Raw genomic sequence first — 20,172 nt, 5'->3', positions numbered from 1 at the left:
GGGCCCTGCAGGACCTTCTGTCCTTCCACAGGGCCCGTAGAATGGAGCTGTTCCGTCAGACCTTTGGTTGAGGCGGCAGGGGTCTAGTAAAAATGTTGGCCTCCTCTGCTGAAGACACCGCTTCCATGCGGCCTGGATTAAACAAATTAGAGTCCAGCAGCACCAGTATCAGAGACTGTGCAATAAGTGGTGCAATCTGTTTTAAATTCTTTGTTTTAATGTTTCAGTTAACTATTTACTATTGTGATTTTTGTGATGGCAAATGGCCTAATTATCTGTTGTGATCTGCCCTGATCCCATGTGCAGGGAGGGCGGAATTGAAATTTGAAAAATAAATAAATAAATAAAAATGGGTAGCCAGCTCTCAGAAAATCGTCTTCCATCTGCCCTAACGTATGCTGACCATTCTGGACAACTAACAAATAAATGGTCAACCAGCAGCTATAATACTAGGAAAGGCCTGGAGGGAGCCATTTTCTTGTTAACATAAGTTTTGCTCTTGGGACTAGTGAAGTATAGTTACTTTCTGTTTCACTGGCTGAAAATGTTCTGCTCTTGAAGCTGTTCATTTATTGCCACATCTCATATACATAACCAAATACCATAGGTGGGAAGGGTACAGCCACGAGTGGCATTTTGGTTGCACATTCACTTCCAGAGGTGCAAATCAGAAAAACTCTAATTCCAGCGGATTCACTGCCACTGATAATCTTATCCTGGGAATGAATGAAGCTGTTATGGTCTTCAGAAATCTGAATTATTTTCACTATGTTACAGTCTCTTGAAAGTGAACACTAAAGAATCTCCAACCTCTATATTTTTCATACACAGCTTTAGATTATGTGATCTAGTGGGCTGGAGTGGGGTCAGCCTGCTCATCAGTTTGGCTGCAGATCCTGGAGGGTTTTTTTATCATCTTCTGGGCATGGAACAGGGGTCACTGGGGATGTGGGTATTTGTAAAGTTCCTACATTGTGCAGGGGGTTGGACTAGATGACCCTGGAGGTCCCTTCTAACTCTATGATTCTATGATTCTATGAACTCTAGGGAAGAAAACTGAGTACTCAACAGTGCAAATCTTCAAGCTTTTCAGAATTTTAACCCCAACCTACATGACCAGCTTTAAACTTCCTCCTCCTCCTCCTCCTCTCTCTCTCTCTCTCTCTCTCTCTCTCTCTCTCTCTCTCTCTCTCTCTCTCTCTCTCCCTTTGTTCTTTTGCTCTTCTCTTTCTAATGTTCTTCATTAACATCTTTAAATGAAAACAGAAACTATTGGTGGTGTCATTGGTGTGATCTATCTTTTGGTCCTATTTGGGAGCTCCAGCCCCATACCTGAAGACCAGGAGTGTAGAAGACGGGGGCTGGCAGCACGGAATGTGTGGGTCCCATCTGGGCATTTCACTGGAAAAATACATCAAGAGACAGACACATCAGAGCATTCCAAATGATTCTGTAATCATTCTAAATAATTCAAATCCCATCATAGGTCACAGGAAATATTCTACCTTTGTAACGACATGCAGATGAGATCCCAAATAATGCGACTTGACTGCAGCCCCCTGTATAATTAGATTTAATTTTAATACAGTTTAAAATTAAATGAGGCTGTCACATTTGCATAGAGAAACAAGTTTTCACTGGTAAATTTTACTTAATATTCATAGTTTTTGAGTCTGACAGGCCTTGTAACAGCTTCGTATGCAATTTGTATTCCAAGAACTTTGTGCTGGCTGATTTTCACATGCCAGTGCTGAGCACCAGAAATGGGCAAGGGTTTGTCCTTGAAACAAACCTCAATCAAAGAAAACTCTTTATTTTATTTTCCTCTCCCTGCTAATGTCCCTCTGCTCATTTGCCCTCCAGTTTACAATCACTAACCCTTTCATGCATGGGTGAACTTGGAAAATCATTTAGAATGGAAATTGGCTGAACTGGTTAACAGACGTCAGGTAATAATTATAGCTTGGAGGCTTGTTTGCAGATCAGATATTTGCGAGTAATGTTTCAAGCTGCTTTCTCAGACTTTGTAACCATTAAAACTTGAATATCTTGCACAGCAAAGAATGTGTATTTCTGTGAGGGGGACATGAAAGGTGGTCATTTAACATATTGGAGAAGAAGATGGCATCACAATATAAGAAGAGCCCTGCTGGATCAGACCAGTGGTCCATCTAGTCAAGCATCCTTTCTCACACAGTAGCCAATCAGTTCCTCTGGACAGCCAACAACAGGCCATTGAGGTTTCCCCTGATATTGCCTCCTGGCTCTGGGATTCAGAGGCTTAGTGCCTCTGAATGTGGAGGTTCCCCTCAGTCACCACGCCTAGTAGCCTTTGATAGACTTATCAAAGAGGGAAAGGATACAAAGAAGGAACAACAGGGATATTCCCTTGAGATGTACAAGTGTGGTATTTACAAGAGCTAAGAGTGTTAGAAAATGAGAATGAGTTAACAAAAAAGAGGCTTCTTTTATTCTGTCTTTCCTCATATTTCAGTTTCATTGTCGTCTTGTTCCTGTGTCTGTTTGAGGCAAAAAATGTTACATTTATACAACTTCTATAATAAATTGGCGTGCTCTGGGGTATTTGGAGGGCTAAAGGGCTCATGAGTTGGTTGAATGGGGTGTGAATCCTGGCCTTCAGAGGCCTTCTTATTGGGGAGGGGGCTGCTATTCCACTGATCCTGGGTAGAGGGATATATGGTGATGAGATACAGACTGGCCCTTATGGGAGAAGGAGGCCTGGCCACCTGCTGTCTACTCTTCCTCCAAGACTGCCTCCCAACCACCTTAGCACTGATTGCGCCAATGTTGTCCTTAACAATGTTGTCCACCCAAAGAGTGATTAACACTTGGAATTCACTGCCACAGGAGGTGGTGGCTGCTACAAGCATGGACGGCTTCAAGAGGGAATTAGATAAGCATATGGAGCAGAGGTCCATCGGTGGATATTAGCCACAAGGTATAGATAGGGACTCCGAGGCAAGTGATGCTCTGTACTTTTGGTGCTGGGGGGGGGGATCAATAGTGTGAGGGCTCCTGGCCCTACTGCTGGACCTCCTGATGGCACCTGGTATTTTTGGCCACTGTGTGACAGAGTGTTGGACTGAATGGGCCATTGGCCTGATCCAACATTGGCTTCTCTTATGTCCTTATGTTCTTAAGATCTTGCTGCTGAATGCCAGGTTAGTCAATGGAAAAACTACTGCCGTTCAGAATTTAATCCTGGATGACCATGCTGTCCTGGCACAGAGACCTGGATGGATGGGGATGGGTATAAATCTGACCCAATTCTCTCCTCCAGGTTCCTATGTACAACAGTAGTCTAGGCCAAGGGGACAGGAGGGGTTTGTGGTGGTCTCCCATGATGCTTCCTTGAGAGCAAGAGTGGTGCTGCCCACACTCAAGAAGGCAGTAATTAGTCCTGTTCTGGGGGGGGGGGAACAAACATTCCCTGAGACCTTCTATGCTGGAGAACTTCCAGACAGTCTCCAGTCTTCCAGTCTTGGTCAAGGTGCTAGGCTAGTTGGTTGCTTCTCTGCTCTAGGGGTTCTTGGAAGAGACTGATTTTCTGGACCCATTTCAATCTGGTTTCAGGCCAGGATTTGGAATACAGACTGCTTTGGTTGCCTTGGTTGATGACCTCTATTGAGAACTAGTCAGGGGGAATGTGATCCTGCTAGTTTTGCTGGATCTCTCAGCGGCCTTTGACACTATCGACCACAGTATCCTACTGAGGTGCCTCTCAGCACTGGGACTAAGGGGCACTGTATTACAGTGGTTTGAATCCTATTGGGGGGGCAGTCTCAGAAAATAGTGTTGGGTACTCTGCCCCATGTCTGTTGTCATGTGGGTGCTGCAGGGTTCCATCTTATCCCACATGCTATTTAATTTCTCTATGACACCACTGGGAGAGGTCATCAGGAGGCATGGATTGCAATATCACCAATATGTGGATAATACCCTGCTCAACCTTTGTTTTCCACCTAATTCCAAGGATGCTGTTCATGTTTTGAATGGGTGCTTGGAGTCCGTAGTGGGCTGGATGAGGGTGAACAAGCTGAAACTTAATTGTGACAAGAAAGGGGTTCTCTGGGTTAGTAGAAAGTCAGACTGGGGCCTTGGAATCTCCCCTGTCCTGAATGGGGTTATACTGCCCTTGAAAAGCCAGGTTCACAGCCTGGGAGCACTGCTTGACATAGTGGTCACCGTGGGAAACCAGATGGCTGCTGTGGCATGGAGTACATTCTCCCAGCTCCAGCTGGTGCTCCAATTACGTCTGTTCCTGAATCAGTCAGATCTATGCCTTAGTTACATCCAGACTGAACTATTGTGATACACTCTACACGGGGCTACCATCGAAGAGTGTTCGGAAGCTGCAGGTAGTGTTTTCAAACAGGTGATCTTACAGCTGCAGTCCCAAGAGAGATGAACAACGTTTGCAAACAACTGCAAATTCTGACGTCTAGAAGTATTACTACCTAAAATATTCTACAAAGTTGGGGCAATGACAAACCGAAAAGGCCTTTTCTGTAATGCACAAATGCAAAAAAAAAATCACAAGACATTGAATAACTAGCTTTAACAGGCTACTTTTGCAGTATTCTTACAAAATAAACAAACCAAGCACCATCATCTACATAGGGTTTCCAGCCTCCAGGTGGTGGCTGCAGACTTCCTGGGATGACACATGATCTCCAGGTGACAGAGATCAGTTCCTCTGGGGGGGGAACAGCTGCTTTGGAAGCTGTATTCAATGGCATTATGCCCTACTGAAGTCCCTCCCCTCCCCAAACCCGCCCTCCTCAGGCTCCACCCCCAGAATCTCCAGATATTTCGCAACCTGGAGCCGGCAACCCTATTAACTTCCTCTGCTCTCTGCATGCAAGTATGGGGTAACTGTCCTGTAGCATGAATTTGCATGAAGAAACTGATAAATGATATTTACTGTAGGAGTAAATACAACATTGAAATGGAATACAACAGTACTCAAGCGGGGAAAATAAAATGGGTGAGCCTCCACCATCATTCTTTCCCTCCTTCCCCCTAAACTTCTTGAACTTAATCTCTCTTGGAGAGGGCATACAGATATTTCACACTTCCTGGCATCAAGTCATAGATGCCAGGAGGGCTTTTTTTGTAGAAAAAGCCCAGCAGGAACTCATTAGCATAATAGACCACACCCAACAGCAGAAACTCATTATCATATTAGGCCACACCCATGACAATACAGCTCATTAGCCTATTAGGCCACACACCCCATGTTACCAGAAGTGTGGTCATCCAGCCACACCCACCTTTTGCTTCTTATTCTGTTTACGTTGTTTGTTGTCAAAACCCAGGGCTTTTTTGTAGCAGGAACTCCTTTGCATGTTAGGCCACACACCCCAAATGTAGCCAATCCTAATGAGTTCCTGCTGTTGGGTGTGGGCTATTATGCTAATGAGTTCCTGCTGGGTGTGGCTAACTTGGAAGCCAGCCAGAACTCCGTTCCTGTGCGTTCCTGCCCAAAAATAGCCCTGGATGCCAGCAGTTACAGCCCAGATCCATAGGAATGGTACTTAGCTGTCCTTTGGTTGTTTGTGGGAGCAAAGTGAGGGGCTGACAGAGCAGATCTCGTTTTTTATGGATATATATATATATATATATATTTACAACAGTCTGTGAGCCTAGATCACTTGTTGGCAACTTTTCCCTCATCACTTTGATACTTTGAGATGGACACATACCTTTGAATCTGCCAAGTTAAGACCATGGGGTTGAACAGGCAGGCAAGTGCACCTTCGAGAGCTGTCGGCATTGTGGACATTGCTAACTTGTCATTACTCCTTCTGGTCACATTGCCACCTGTTCCTGCTATGGACATCTGTGACATACTTGAGTGGTACATTTGCTTTGTGCTAAATACACCCATGATCAAAAGTCACCTTGTATCTTTCGCTTTATATGCTGAGGTGTTTGGTGGCTTTGATTTTTTGTCAGAACGCTTCTGAAAATCACTAATGTGCCCTGAATTATAAGCTGTTCAGAAAATGTCCTGAAACTTTAAGAAGTGCACAGGGAAACAAAAAGCAATGCGGCGTTTGATGTTTTCAGACACATGAGTTCTGATCCAGAAGTCGTCATGCACAGGTTCTGCATCAAGTGTGCACCTACTAAAGAGTTGGTTAGCATGATCATCTTTGGCAGCACCAGTCACTTGTTGGGTGGAAGCATGGTTGCTAACCTCCAGGTGGGGCCTGGAGATATCCTGGAATTTCCATTGATCTCTGAGGACACAGATCTGTTTGCCTGGAGAAAATGGCTGCTCTGGAGGGTGGACTCCATGGCGTTATTCCCTGCTGAGGTCCTTCCCTTTCTCAAGTCCCACCTTCCCCAGGTTCCACCCACAGAATCTCTAGGTATTTCCCAACCAAGAATTGTAAGGCTGAGTCTGGCTTCAGTTGGAGCACTGGCAAAGTTGATGGAACTGGACATCGGAATGGCTGGAGCCAATACAGCAGTCCCATAGATCACCAGGCTTGTGTCACCCAACGTGCTCTGTGCTATGATCTACATTACCACAATCCAGTAAGGGTGATCTGTTACCTATTGGCAGGCTTGACCTCCCGCATTATGCACCTGTGTATTCCGTCCTCCGTTGTGTTCCTTGCTCCATAACTGTCAACTACTTATTAAAAGATTAAGTATTTCTATCCCATTTTCTCCCCCTGAGGGAACAGCTTACAAAGAAATGCAAAAGTAAAATTTAGACAAAGAGCAATGGATTCAGTATAATTCCAGCTACCAGGTCCACTGGCCGACCTCAGTGGGCCAAGAACCCTTTGGCTGTTGCTCTCCAGCACGTGCCAAGAGGCTTGTATCTTATCTGTTTTATTTTACTTCACTTGTACCCTATTTTTCTCCCCGGTTGGGGACTCAAAGTGGTTTACAACATTCTCTGTTCTATCCTCACAACAACCCTGTGAGGTAGGTTAGACTAAAAATGTATGACTGGGCCAAGGTCACCTAGTGAGCTTCCATGGCAGGGTGTGGATTTCAACTTGGGTCTCCCATCTCCGGCCATGCCCAGGCTTAAATGTCTGCAACAGGGAGGGAAGCATCAGGTCGTTCTGGATCTCATTCTGTGGGCAGAGCCCCCCCCCCAAGATTCCGCTCCCCTGTTCTTCGTTGTTTGAAGAGAATTCCACAGTGCCGAGTTGTGTCCTCCGTGATCCAGCAATAAATACTGAGAACTAGGCCTCGAGATCGATCAATACTTGATCTTTGCTGGGGACCTCTGGGGCCTTTCCTTACTCCTTGTGCATTCCGTACACAATTGTTTCTCATTTACTGCACACTGCCCGCTTGTCCTCCTTCAAGGTTAGGCTTCTTTTGAAGCATAGCTGGTATGCAGTTGCCAGGTGCTCAAAGCACGAATTCACTAGAACAGATCTTTTAAATATGTACAAGTGACTAATATATGCTATATGCCCTTACTGCTTGACACTGGTTAAACGGGGGGAGAAAAGCATAACAAATTACCAAAGTACACATGAGCCCCGTGTAGGGGGGAGGGCAGGCTACAAGCCCAATGAATAAATAAATGATGCTACCTTATACTGAATCACTTTTGGCCCATCAAGGTCAGTCTTGTCTACCCAGACTGGCAGCAGCTCTTCAGAGTCTTGGATAGTGGTGTTTCATATCACCTACTGCCTGGTCCTTTCCAGCTGGGGACCGGACCTTCTACGTACCAAGCAGATGCTCTATCACTGAGCCATGGCCCCTTCCCCTTAGGCTGAAGTACATAGGAGGTTTTAACATTTAAAGCCTTGTGCAAATAAAACTTATGACCTTGTCTTATACTAAGCCAGACATACGTTTACTCTGATTGGCGGCTGTTGTGTCCGCAGAGAGTCACTAGGAAGCCAGCGCCTGAGTCCAAGCTTGGTCCTGAATAACAAAGGGACGAAGGATCCTAGGAACACCAATAGGATCCTTAGTCCAAGCTTGGTCCTGAATAACAAAGGGACCAAGGATCCTAGGAACACCAATAGGATCCTTAGTCCAAGCTTGGTCCTGAATAACAAAGGGACCAAGGATCCTAGGAACACCAATAGGATCCCTGGAGGGAAATTCAAACCCACCAGTAGGAAGAGAACATAAGAACATAAGAGAACATAAGAGATGTCAATGTTGGATCAGGCCAAAGGCCCATCCAGTCCAACACTCTGTATCACACAGTGGCCAGAAATACCAGGTGCCATCAGGAGGTCCACCAGTGGGGCCAGGACATTAGAAGCCCTCCCACTGTTGACCCCCCCAAGCACCAAGATGACAGAGCATCACTTGCCCCAGAGTGGACTAGGAATGGGTTGGGGACCCAATAAATACAGGACCTCGCGGGCTAGTTTTGTTGTTGTGTGTACATGTGCTAATAAACTGAGCTGATCACTATGCTGAATCACTGAGTCTTCCTGCAACGAACCCAGTACACAACAGCAGCCACTCTCCAAAGGCTTAAATAGAACCAAATCTCTCCCAGTCCTGCTACCTGACATCCTTCAACAGAAGATGCCAGTGACTGAACTTGGGACCTTCTACATACAAAGTCTGTGTTCTGTCACTAAGCCATGGCCCCAACTTAATTTCAAAAGTGAATCTTGCATAATGGGTCAGATGTTGTTTCTCCTCCGCCCCCTCTTGGCCCTCACGAGTTTCTGTAAAATCCTCCCTAGGCCACAAACTAATAAATCTAATATACGTGACTGTGAAAGAGCTGCTTCTTGAACAATTTCTGCATTTTAAAACTGAGTTAAGCAATTGGTTGATGAGTAGGGAGGGGGGAAAGAAATGCAGCCCTGTATGGTCTTGTTTGCAATGGTGTGTAATTCCAAAAGGAACTCTATCTACTGACTTAGCTCATGTTTACACTGGTTAAATAAAGATGACCCTCTTGCCTACAGTCTTTCACCTAGTTTTTAAAAAGCCAGTTCCTCCACATTGCTGCAAGGTGCTCACGAGCCCTAAGTGGAGCATTTGGTATCTGATATTCATATCAGTCTGCTTTCAAGAAGACCCACTAAGCTTCTAACGTCTGGTTTGTAAAGTACGACACTCACGGTGCCGTTTTATGTAAGTGTCTCCCCCACCCCTTTTCAGCTGAGTCCAAAAGGTGCTATGCTCCTCAGTTGGTTTTCCTCCGTTCCTGTCCAAACAAAGGTAGAGGAGGAGAATGCAGAAGGGAGGAAAAGCAGAAAAGGTAACTTGCCAAACAGATCAATGCTGATTGCATGGTGTCTCTCCATTGACCCTGGCCGTGCTTACTGCACTCCCTCCCACCCTGTTCATCCACTACTGTTCTGGCCGACCCTGTTTCTCAGGCTGTTGCTGAGTCAACCGACAGTGCCATCCTAGGCAGAGTTAGGATGTTCAACCAGAGTTCAAGTCTGTGGACTTAGAATTAGGGTTGCCAAGTCTGAGTTGGGAAATTCCTGGAAATTGTGGGGATGGAGCCTGGGAAGGGTGGGGTTTGGGGACAGGAGGGATCTCAGCAGGGTGTGATGCCACGGAGCCCACCCTCCAAAGCAGCCATTTTCTCCAGGGGAACTCATCTCTGTCGACTGGAAGTCAGTTGTAATTCTGGGAGGTCTCCAGCACACACCTGGCAACCCTGCTTAGAAGGGTGTTACCTGAGTTTAGGGTAGAACTGAAAGTCATCCTGGAAGAAGAGTCCTAATGTTCACAGCAGATATGGAAAGGATAGTGGTTAATGGGATCAGTGGAGGAATGAGGACAGAGGTCGAGCAGTTATATTCTGTCTCCAGGCTGTCTGTTCGCACACTGTGGAGTGTATCGGTCGGGTCCACAGTCCCTACCTGTTGTCCTATGTAGCAGTCACATGTGACTTGCAAGTTGTCCTCAATTCCTGTCTGTGCAGTTCTCGATCCAGATTGTGACTGTGGTGCAGATAGGGAAACAGTCTTCCCACACTGACACCATTTTCCTGACCTGTGTGGGTTGCTGTTTGGCCTGTTGGCAAAATGCATGAGTGTACATGTGAGTTTCCCCAGTAGGCCACTGCACATCTCAGGACCACTGCAGATCAGGAAAATGGTGCAGGGATAAGGCTGAAACGCCTCCTCCATTCACATAATGGCCGTGATCTGCCAGAAACCTAAAAAATGGCCATTGAAGAGAACCTGGAAGTCACATGTGACTGACTGCTGGACACTCTGTAATATGCAAGAGGAGTTTTTTAAAGATTAAGTCACTGGTGCATTTGGCAGTGGACAGAAGGTAGGTATGATGAAAGTGGAAGTATAGGACATAATACAGGAAAGTTAAGCCAGATCTATTTAGACTGTTATGCACTCCCAGCTTGTCAAAATAGAAAGGAGTTCCAGGGAAATGCTATTGGGTATAGGCTCTTTTGAGTAACTGAGCAGCTCCACAAGCAGCAATACAATATTTAGTTTCCTTTGGATAAGAGGATACTAGAGACTTATGGTGCCCGTTATTATTAATGTGCAGGAAGAATACCACAGAAGCAAGCAAGCAGTGTGTCAGTGGCTTGAGCATCACAGTCCCTGAACAAGACTCCCAAGGCACTTCACCTTCTGCTCTATGGCATTAACTCTTCTTGGCCCCCTCCTTTTTGGCCCTGGTGTGTCTCTTTTGATCTGCTCCTCTCTCTTAACTAGGGTTGCCAAACCCCCCCCCCGGTTTGCCAGGGGTCCCCTGTTTGGGGGGGGGTTTCTACCCACCACCGGCCAGATGGCTGGTGGGGGAAGCCCCGCCCCCAACACCCACAGCCACCCGTCTCCCTTCTCTCTCTCGAGAGAGGGGTGGCTGCCTTTAAGTGCATGGAACCCACGTTTCCTCCCAAGCCCGATCTCCGCTTGAGATCAGGCTTGCAGGGAAATGCCAGCTTCGTGCACTTAAAAGGGAAATGCCGGCTCTTTGCTCTTAAAGGGGAAACGCCGGCTCGTGCACTTAAAAGGGAAACGCCGGCTCCTTTAAGTGCAGGGAACTGGCGTTTCTGCAGATCCGGCATGCGTGCGGGGGGGTGGACGTCCCCAACGTGACGTCATCACGTTGGGGATGCCCCACCCCCTCCAGGAACACCCCCAAAGTCCCCCGCTCTGGGCAGAAAATGGACTTGGCAACCCTACTCTTAACTCTGAAGGCTGTCCCCTGCTGAAGGCTGGATTCCAGGTTCATTGGGGGAAACATCCCTCAGTCATTCAGGAGTGGGTAGTTTCTTTTGTAGAAGCCCCCAGCCAGTCAGTGGCCCAATCTGCATCTAGTATTTGCTCCATTGTTGCACCAAGCCCACACTGGAACAGAAAAAGATGCGGCTCAAAACCACATTCAAATACCCCGGGTTAATGCCGTACTGACTGCAGAGTCACCCCTGAATGGCCATAAAACGGCCATAAATCTATGCAGACAGCCACCATAAAACCAGAGATCAAACGAAGTGAAAGCAGCATGCAGTCTGGATGCTGCTATAAAATTCGACAATCGATCAAAGCAGGGGTCATTTCGTAGAAAAAGAGCGAGGGGAACTCATTAGCATACCTCATTAGCATATGCCACACCCCCTGACATCAGGGGCCTGGCGGTGGACCTGCAAGGCCAGCGGGAGTGCGAGGAAGCCCCGCCAAGGCCCTCCCTGGCCCCAGGCAGGCAAGGGTGGGGAGAGGCGGGGAAGAAGCAACTTACCCTCCCTCTTCTCCTGCCTCCTCCTGGCTGAATGAGGGCTGGGAGCGGGGTGGCCAGAAGTGGGGGGCGGGGCTTCGTCATGTGCCCCGCCCCCCTGCACCTCACCCGGGGGAACTGCGTTCCCCCCCGAAATGACCTCTGGATCAAAGTGAAAGCAGCATGCAATGTAGATGGGGATTTCTGTTCCAGTGTGGGTTTGGTAAGAGCAGCGGAGCAAATGCTAGATGCAGATTCGGCCAGTGCCAGCAACCAAGGTAGTCCCGCCCAAGCTGTGACAAACCATATGGGAGCGCTGAAGCAGGCTCTGATCAGAGTCCAGCTCTTTGTGTAAAGAGGCTGAGATCATATGAAAAGTGTTGTTTAATATTACAAAAGACGGCCTGCAATTTCCTTGAAATGTATTTCTCATCCGCTCTAATCCTTAATTAGAAGCAGCATTATGGCTTTATTACTTTTTTAATAACGCTGCCATCTTTCACCGCGAAGCTAAGATGGCGCAATCTCTTTGTCGCAGCGTAAACAAGCTGTGTTATTATTCACATTGTTTGTATTTTTAAAAAGCGGCCACATGATCTCATGCTTTCTGTTCTCTCCGTGTCTTTTGATTTGCTGGTGTAATACAATGACCTCCTTTCAGTGGCATTTTATGCTGTACTTTGTGGGGGGGAAAGAAAAGAAAAGCCATGTTCTTAAAGCATGTAAACAGATACTTACCAACAAAGGTAAATTTCAAAACATCTCAATGTCTGCCCATTTTAAAGGTATTAATTTTCTACCACAATTAACTTTTTACCATTATATATCCATTCAGGATGGCAGAAATAGAGTTCAGATTTTTGGACCCAACACTGTAGAAGCTGTTCTTCCTCCCTCTTGTTCATTGGAAATGATTTAGGTGTTGAGGATTTTTTTCTGTCCTTGCCAATGAATTTTTTTTTTAACAATGGCATATGGAATTCTGATGGCTGGCAGCAATAGTTCCACTTCCAGCCAACAACGGGGACCCCCACTGGCCTGGTACCTTTGTAGAGCATGGCTTTATTATCCCATCTGCTTGAATTTTCGCAGTGGCCAAAGAAATCCTTTTCATGATGCCCAGGGATCATGGAAGAACGAGAATCTCTTTGACGAAAGAATTATTTTACTTAGTTATATGCTTTACAGTACTTCAGCATGGAATTTTTAAGCAAACGATTATTTATTTATTTATTTACAAAATTTGTATCCTGCCTTTTCGTCCTTACAAGGGCCACCAAGGTGGCAAACAATTTAAAAAATACATGATAAAAATAATATTTTACAACCATTAAAATCAATCCCCCCAACACATGTCATTACTTCCAGATTCATTCTGTAAGGTTCATCCAAGAATTTTTTGATGGATATCACCTTCATGTAGGAAGAAGAAGTGTAACCATCATGTATGACTAAACTTGTAAAGATCTGTTTCAACATGTGTGCATGAGTTGGGAAGCTGTAGTTGCCTACGGTTTCCAACCACATGGTGAAATAAGCCCATCCATCCACCTCAACTGCCAGTGTACATACATGATCCACATTTTATCTGTTAAGTCGCTCGCTTAACAAAGTAGTCGCAGAGTGATTCAGCAAAGATCCAGCTTTATTCCGCAACTCGAACACAACTCCAACACGGATCAACATCTGATAGCCAGAACAGCTTTTACATTGCAGCTGTTCTGCTTTTAAATTCTCCCAGCTAATGTAGCCACGCCTACTGTACATTTATCAACCAATAAGGTTGCATACATAAGGACCAATCACGGACATTCCCGCTCAGGGAGCTTGCTGATAGTGATTGGTTATATGCTTCCTGGGCTAGCAATGTGATTGGATGTATTTGGATCCTAGCCCAGGACGAAACTTAACATAGCATTTCAATAGATGTTTTCATAACACATTATGCATTCAATGACAGCTTATTGAATACATTACATTATCTCCTATGTAGAAGTGATAACCTTTTTGAAAAATCCACATGCAGGAAGCAACTCTAATAAAAGAAGTCCTGGATTGGACATATATCTGGGAATGTCTTTCTTATCAAAGTCATAGAATCGTAGAGTTGGAAGGGACCCCCAGGATCATCTAGTCATAACAAATGAGTTTGACACCTCTGCCACAGGGTTTTCAAGGCAAGAGATATTTTGGAGGGGGTTTGCCATTGCTTGTCTCTGCATTAGCCCTGCTCAGCTTCTGAGATCTGAAAAGATCAGGCTAGGCTGCTGCTATCTAGGCCAGGGCCCCTCCTGTCTACAACAAAAGTATTTTCAGTAATAATCATGAAATAAAATGAATGATAATAATAATGGGCAGAAAATAGATTCAGGTTGGTAACCATGCTGGTCTGAAGCAGCAGAACAAAGTTTGTTTCAGTGGGTAGAAAAGAAACACAGACAGTGAAAACGTTATTTAATTTCATATATGTAACCATGCCAGGAAAAGAAAATGCAAATTTCAACACACTATTCCATCACGAGAGACAGTGTGGTGTAGTGGTTAAAGTGTCGAACTAGGATCTGGGAAATCCAGGTTTGAATTCCCCACTTCTGCCATGGAAACTTCCTGGGTGACCTGAGGTCAGTCACATTACTCTCAGCCTAGCCCTGGCTTGGATAGCCCCAGGATAGCCTGATCTCATCAGATCTCAGAAGCTGGAGCAGGGCAGATGTGGAGGCAGGCAATGGCAAACCACCTCTGAACGTCTTCTTGCCTTGAAAACCCTGCAGGGTCACCTTAAGTCAGCTGTGACTTGATGACAAAAAACGAATAAATTCCATCACACCACTCGTGTTCTGAGCAGACACTTGGGAAGGCTTCTGTTCTCAGTTTTGAAGCCCAAGAGCTGACCTTCCCAAACATTTACAAGGCATTTTTGAGAGCTAGGAGTCTGTTTTTGTACTAAGTTTTACTAACTAACACTAGCCAAAGCATCACAAAATAGTGATTGCAAACTTCACCAAACTGGATGTTAAGAAACACACTACCCCCCCCCCCCAAAGAAGGTGCTCCCATCCTCCATTGTTTCCAAGGGACTAAAGTCACACCAGAGAATCTCTGCAGCAATGTTCCCTCTAATCCCCCCCTTAATGGAGCAGTTCACATCCTGAGCAGAATATAACTGCTGTAATCTTAAAATAGACAATGGACAATGCAAGACCCTGTATGGCTCCAGATTGCTGCTGAGCGGGGCTTCCTGTGTTAATGAGTGGATGCTCATGCACACAGCTTAGAGGAAACTGTGCTCTGCAGTAGAAACAGAGGGAGGCATTTTTGCAAGCCCAGCAGAATCCAGTGCCATTGTGGCGATGCCAGCTGATGTCAAGCATAGAATCACGGTCCAAGCGGGGGGGGGGGTTGGAAGCCCAGTAGAACCAGTGCAGTGTAGAGTGCCCAGCAAACCAAGTGCCTTCTGTTCATAATATTAACAAAGGTTTGATACTAAAATAAGGGGGACACGTGAAGGGAGATAGAAATGAATGAGAAACATATGGAAAGGAGGGAGAGAAATTAAGAGAGGGAAAGATGGTTTTATCTTGCTGCAGCACCCTAACTACTGCTTTGCAAGATCTGGCTGAGCTGGGTTAAAGGAAAGAAAGAGAGAAAGGCTAGACTACTGGAGAAAATAACCTGCAGGCTGGCAATTACTGTAGCAGCTATCAGCGTGCTGGCTTGGTTGTATGATAGTTAAGCAAGTTTGCTTCAGTCTTGGAGAAAGGAAAGTCTAGTTGATCCTACAGTGCTTTTTGCTATGCTCAGACTTGTCTGTGCCCTTAGTGGCTGCAGCCAGAACTTAATTTTAAAAATAAAAGGAAAGACATTTGGCTGGACAAAGCATGATGCTGGCTTCAAAGATTTTGGGGGCATTACTGGAGGGGGGGGGATGTCCCCAATGTGATGACATCACGCAGAAGTGACATCATCATGTTGGGGACCGGCACCCCCCACTTCTTTTCAAAGTCCCTTTAAATGCTTTTGGCAAGAGGCGGGGGCCCCCATGTGTGCCTGCACTCTGTGCTTCTTTCCAACAGCATTTAAAGGGTCCCCTTAAATGCTGTTGGGAAGAAGCGGGGGGGGGGGGGGGGGGAGAGACTGCACTCACCTGCACTCCAAGCTCCAAATTCATGGCTTGGATTGTATGTGCATGATGCCACCCTTCTTTCTCCTTTGCTCCTGCAAGAGGGCCCTTTCAATCTTGCAGTAGGGGTGGCCGGGTGGTCACTCTTGGGGGTGGGGTTTCCCCCCACCAGCCATCTGGCTGGTGGTGAGAAGGAGCTCCCGAAATCTGGGGAACCCTCACTCGGACTGGGGAACTGGCAACCCTACTTCAAGGCCTCCCTTCAAGGGCCTTCCTCAAGCAGCACCCGGGGCCCGACCACATCCCCCACCCCACCTCTGGTTTGCCACTAGCTTTGAATGATCAAGTAGTTTTCTATGGCAAACAACTTAAGGGCACACTGAGGAATCAAACTCCCACTGGTTAGAATACAGGACTTGATTTGAGACAGGACTGACAGGAGTGGGCCCCAGAACCTATACAAGGGTTCTGGCCTGGAACATGAGCCTTGTTTATCATGTTGCATTAATTGTTTAAAAACAAGAGCTTAAAAGTTAATAGAATTTTTTTTTTTGAAAAAAAAAGCCTAGGAATGCTTTGAGTACACATAGAATGCTTTGATTCACCATTCGGGTACACAAGAGCCAGAAGAGCAGCACTTGTCAGTCACATGTCTGCTGGCTCCCAGTCCACGGCCAGCTGGTCTCTGTCGTCATCACCCCTAGGTTCAGCTCTGGGCAATCTTTGTAAATATTTGGGGGAAACAACACATGCAGTAGCTCACTAGTCAAAGCTGAATCTTTCACCTGACAGAGTCACACACACATCAAGTGAACGGGCCGGGAGCCAACACTAGAACCGCAATGGTTCTGCGAGTGGATCCTGACAGCAGCCAGCCAAGACACATCTGAGATTAAAGGGGGTTAGAGCCAAGGATGTCACACCCAAGCAGGGCTGCACACCAGTACCTTTTCTTTTAGAAATTAAGCATGCTTGAAGGAGCTATTGTAGAGCGTAAAGCACAGCCTTGCCCACAGCTGTAAATCTAAAAGGAAGAGTGACATGCAGGCAGTAATTGCTAGGATTAAAGCAGAGCAACTCTTTTGGCATAGTGTGAAAACAGTGAGGAACAGAATGCCATATTTTAGTTCCACTTCATCCCTTTGTCCTAGATGCTAGCTAAATTGTTTAGAAAGGAATATCCTTGAGTGTCTACAGGTGATTGGGAGAAGGGAGAGCTACTCTTTGTTACCCAGAGAACACTTTCCCCCTCTTCAGTGCTTTGTAATTCTGCTAGCGTATTTATTTAGGGTTTCTCCAGAGGTGCTCAGCAGCGACTGGCATTTGTGTTTCAATATGATGGACAGCTTCTTAGTTTTGTCATCCCCCTTTCTAGTTGTGCTCTTTCCCACTCTCCTGATACATTTTTTTTTTTTGCAGCCTAGAAGATTAGAGACGGACATTTAAATCACATGGTAATTCAGAGCAAAAGGATCCAGGTTTTCAACAATGCTTTTGCTTTGAATTTCACATACTTGCTTAGCATTAGAAAGGACATCTGAAGGAAACAAAACAAAGCGATTTTGCACCTGTGATCTGAAATACCCCGGCAAAGACAACCACCCTAGATTATGTTGCTATGGGGGATATTTTCACCTCTGTTATCCCTGAGCCTGAAGCAGAGTAAAGGTTGTAGAAAGTGAGCAGATCTATATGAATTATGTCTTCTATTAGTGTTTTTGTTTTTAAAAGAAATATGGACTACTGGCTCTGGATAAGAATACAGCCTTTTCTGAAAAGGAGACAGCCCTTTAGGGTTTTTTAAAAAAATGAAAACTAGATAATATACAGTCTGTATCCCACTCATTGCAAATCCCCACCCCCTCTCTGCCATGTCTTGCTTGTCTAATGTGGATTGTAAAGCTTGGACCCTGTCTTTTGTATGTGCACCAAACACACAGTTGGTACTATTATTCATGTTCAATCATAGTAGCCATCTGCTGAACACTTGCACGCTAAAGAGGCCCTTGGGCTTTCAGCCGTCAGAATTTAAGATTTCTGTGTTCCACAGGCCGTGTTTGCTAAGATAAAGTGCAGGGTGAAAATGGCAGTCGGAATGCTGGAGCAGCCCTGCTAATATCGCTCCACACAGGTGGCAGAACTGTTCTTTCTCTCTCTCTCTATCTGCCTGTGGAGAGTACTAAATCTCACATCCCAGTACTAAAACGACAATATGGCGAAGAAGCTGTGGCTCGGTGGTAGAACCCATACTATGCATGCAGGAGGTCTTGAGTTTAATTCCTGGCACCTCCAATTAAAGCATCTCGGGAAAGAGGTATTGAAAATGACCGTTCTCTTCTCAAAGACCCCAAAAGAGAGCCAGCATGGTATGAAGGTTAGAGTGTGGTCAGATCCTAAATCAGAGAGGCCCTGTTCAGATCCTCCCTCTGCCATGGAAGCTTGCTGGGTGACCTTGGGCCAGCCTAATCCACCTCACAGGGTTGTTGTGAGGATAAAATGGAAGAGAGGAGAATGATGTAGGCCACTTTGAATCCCCATTGGGGGAAAAGACAGGGTATAAAGTGAAATAAATGAATAAATAACTGTTGTCAGTTGAGACTGCTCTCTGAGTAAGGCGGCGTCTGTGTTTGTTAACAAGAAAACAAAAATTCCCTCCTCCCATGCATGCCATCCACTGCAGGTGTGGCTGAAGTATGACTTGTGATGGTTAGCCATAGATACCAGTGATATAGATATGATGCCATGTGAACAGGTCAGTTCCCCTCGGTGGTACCATCTGTTCTGGGTCTACCCATAGGGTTTCCAACTCTGGCTTGGGAAATGACTGGGGATTTGGGGGTGGAGCCTGGAGAGGGTGGGGTTTGGAAAGGGGAGGGGCCTCAGCCGAGTATAATGGAATCGAGTCCACCTCCAAAGCAGCCATTTCCTCCAGGGGAGCTGATCTCTGTAGTCTGGAGACCAGTTATAATTCTGGGAGATCTCCAGGCCCCACCTGGAGGCTGGCGACTGGAACGTAGAGATCTCTGTAGTGTAGTCCTGGCCTTTTCTGTAGCGCAGTGGACTGCTTGAAGAGGTACCGAGAAGCCACTGTTCAAGAGTTTGTACTGATGCCACAGACAGTGGCAAGCAACACCATTTATTTTCTCAACTTTCAACTTTATTTCGGCTTGCATGACCAAAAGTCTTAAGCACACTTGTACACACTTATAAAGTACCATTCATACATTAAAAAAAACACACATTTATTTTCTATCTTCCATGCCTGTGCTGTTTTGTGAACTCTTTTAGTAGCTTACTTTTAAGAGGATTCCTTGGCTCCTGAGTTCCTCTCTATTATATTTGGGGGTGGGGGAATGAGGAAAGAACGGCTTAGCCTCACGAGCAGGAACAAAGGACACCAACACGGTCTTCCTCCTGCACAGATGCCTTGCATGTTGTTTGCGTTTAGCTTCCCCTCTCCCTTCTTAAGTGTGTACCTCTTAAGCTGTGCTCACTTCCCCCTCCGCAAGGCTGCAGCATTCAAAAGAAGAGCCGAACTGGAATAAGGTACCCTTAGCGTACTCTCACTTCCTTGCATGTTGTAGGGAAGCTTAACAGCTCCTGTCCCCAGTACAGGACTGGATCGAGCAGGAGTTTGAGTTTATTTATTTATTTTTACTTCATTTCTAAACCACCTTTCTGCCTACTGGGGAACTGGAGCAGCTTACGTCATTCTCCTCTCCTCTATTTTATCCTCTCAACATCCCTGTTCAGTAGGCGAGGCTGGGAGAGTGCAACTGGCCCAAGGTTACCCCGAAAACTTCCATGGGAGCACAAGGAATCGAACCTGGGTCTCCCAGAGCTCAGCCCTGGATGCATTACAGGGGAGAAGTATCATATGGAACTAGAGATGCCAGCCTCCCCCAGAATGACAGCTCATCTCCAGACTACAGAGATCAGTTCCTCGGAGAAAACGGATGCTTTGGAGGGTGGACTCCATGGCATCGTACCCCACTGAAGTCCCTGTCCTCCCCAGGCTCCACCCCCAAATCTCCAGGAGTTTCCCTACCTGGATCTGGCAACCCTATCTGGAAGGGAGCACCAGAAGTAACTGATGTTTCTCCAGAAACACCCTTGTGCCTGTTTTAAGGAAAGGAAAATGTATAGCCATCTCTTCTGGCTGCTCTGTGGCCTTCAGGGCTGGAACTAGGCATTTAGATTGGACACACTCCCCCCCCCCCCAAGCTACAAGGTTAGTTCCACCTCCAAAGTGTTCACTGCAATGCACAAGACTGAGATGTCAGCATACTGGGTAAGTCAAGTCAAACTGGGCGTTGTATGATGGAGTGAGGCTTGTGGCTGCTGGTTTGAGTGGCAGCTGCATGCCTATT

Source organism: Gekko japonicus, unplaced genomic scaffold (genome assembly GCF_001447785.1).
Source record: "Gekko japonicus isolate JY-2015 unplaced genomic scaffold, Gekko_japonicus_V1.1 scaffold618, whole genome shotgun sequence".
Lineage (NCBI taxonomy): Eukaryota > Metazoa > Chordata > Lepidosauria > Squamata > Gekkonidae > Gekko > Gekko japonicus.
The sequence above is the reverse complement of the archived record's forward strand: the minus strand, read 5'-3'. Positions refer to the sequence as shown.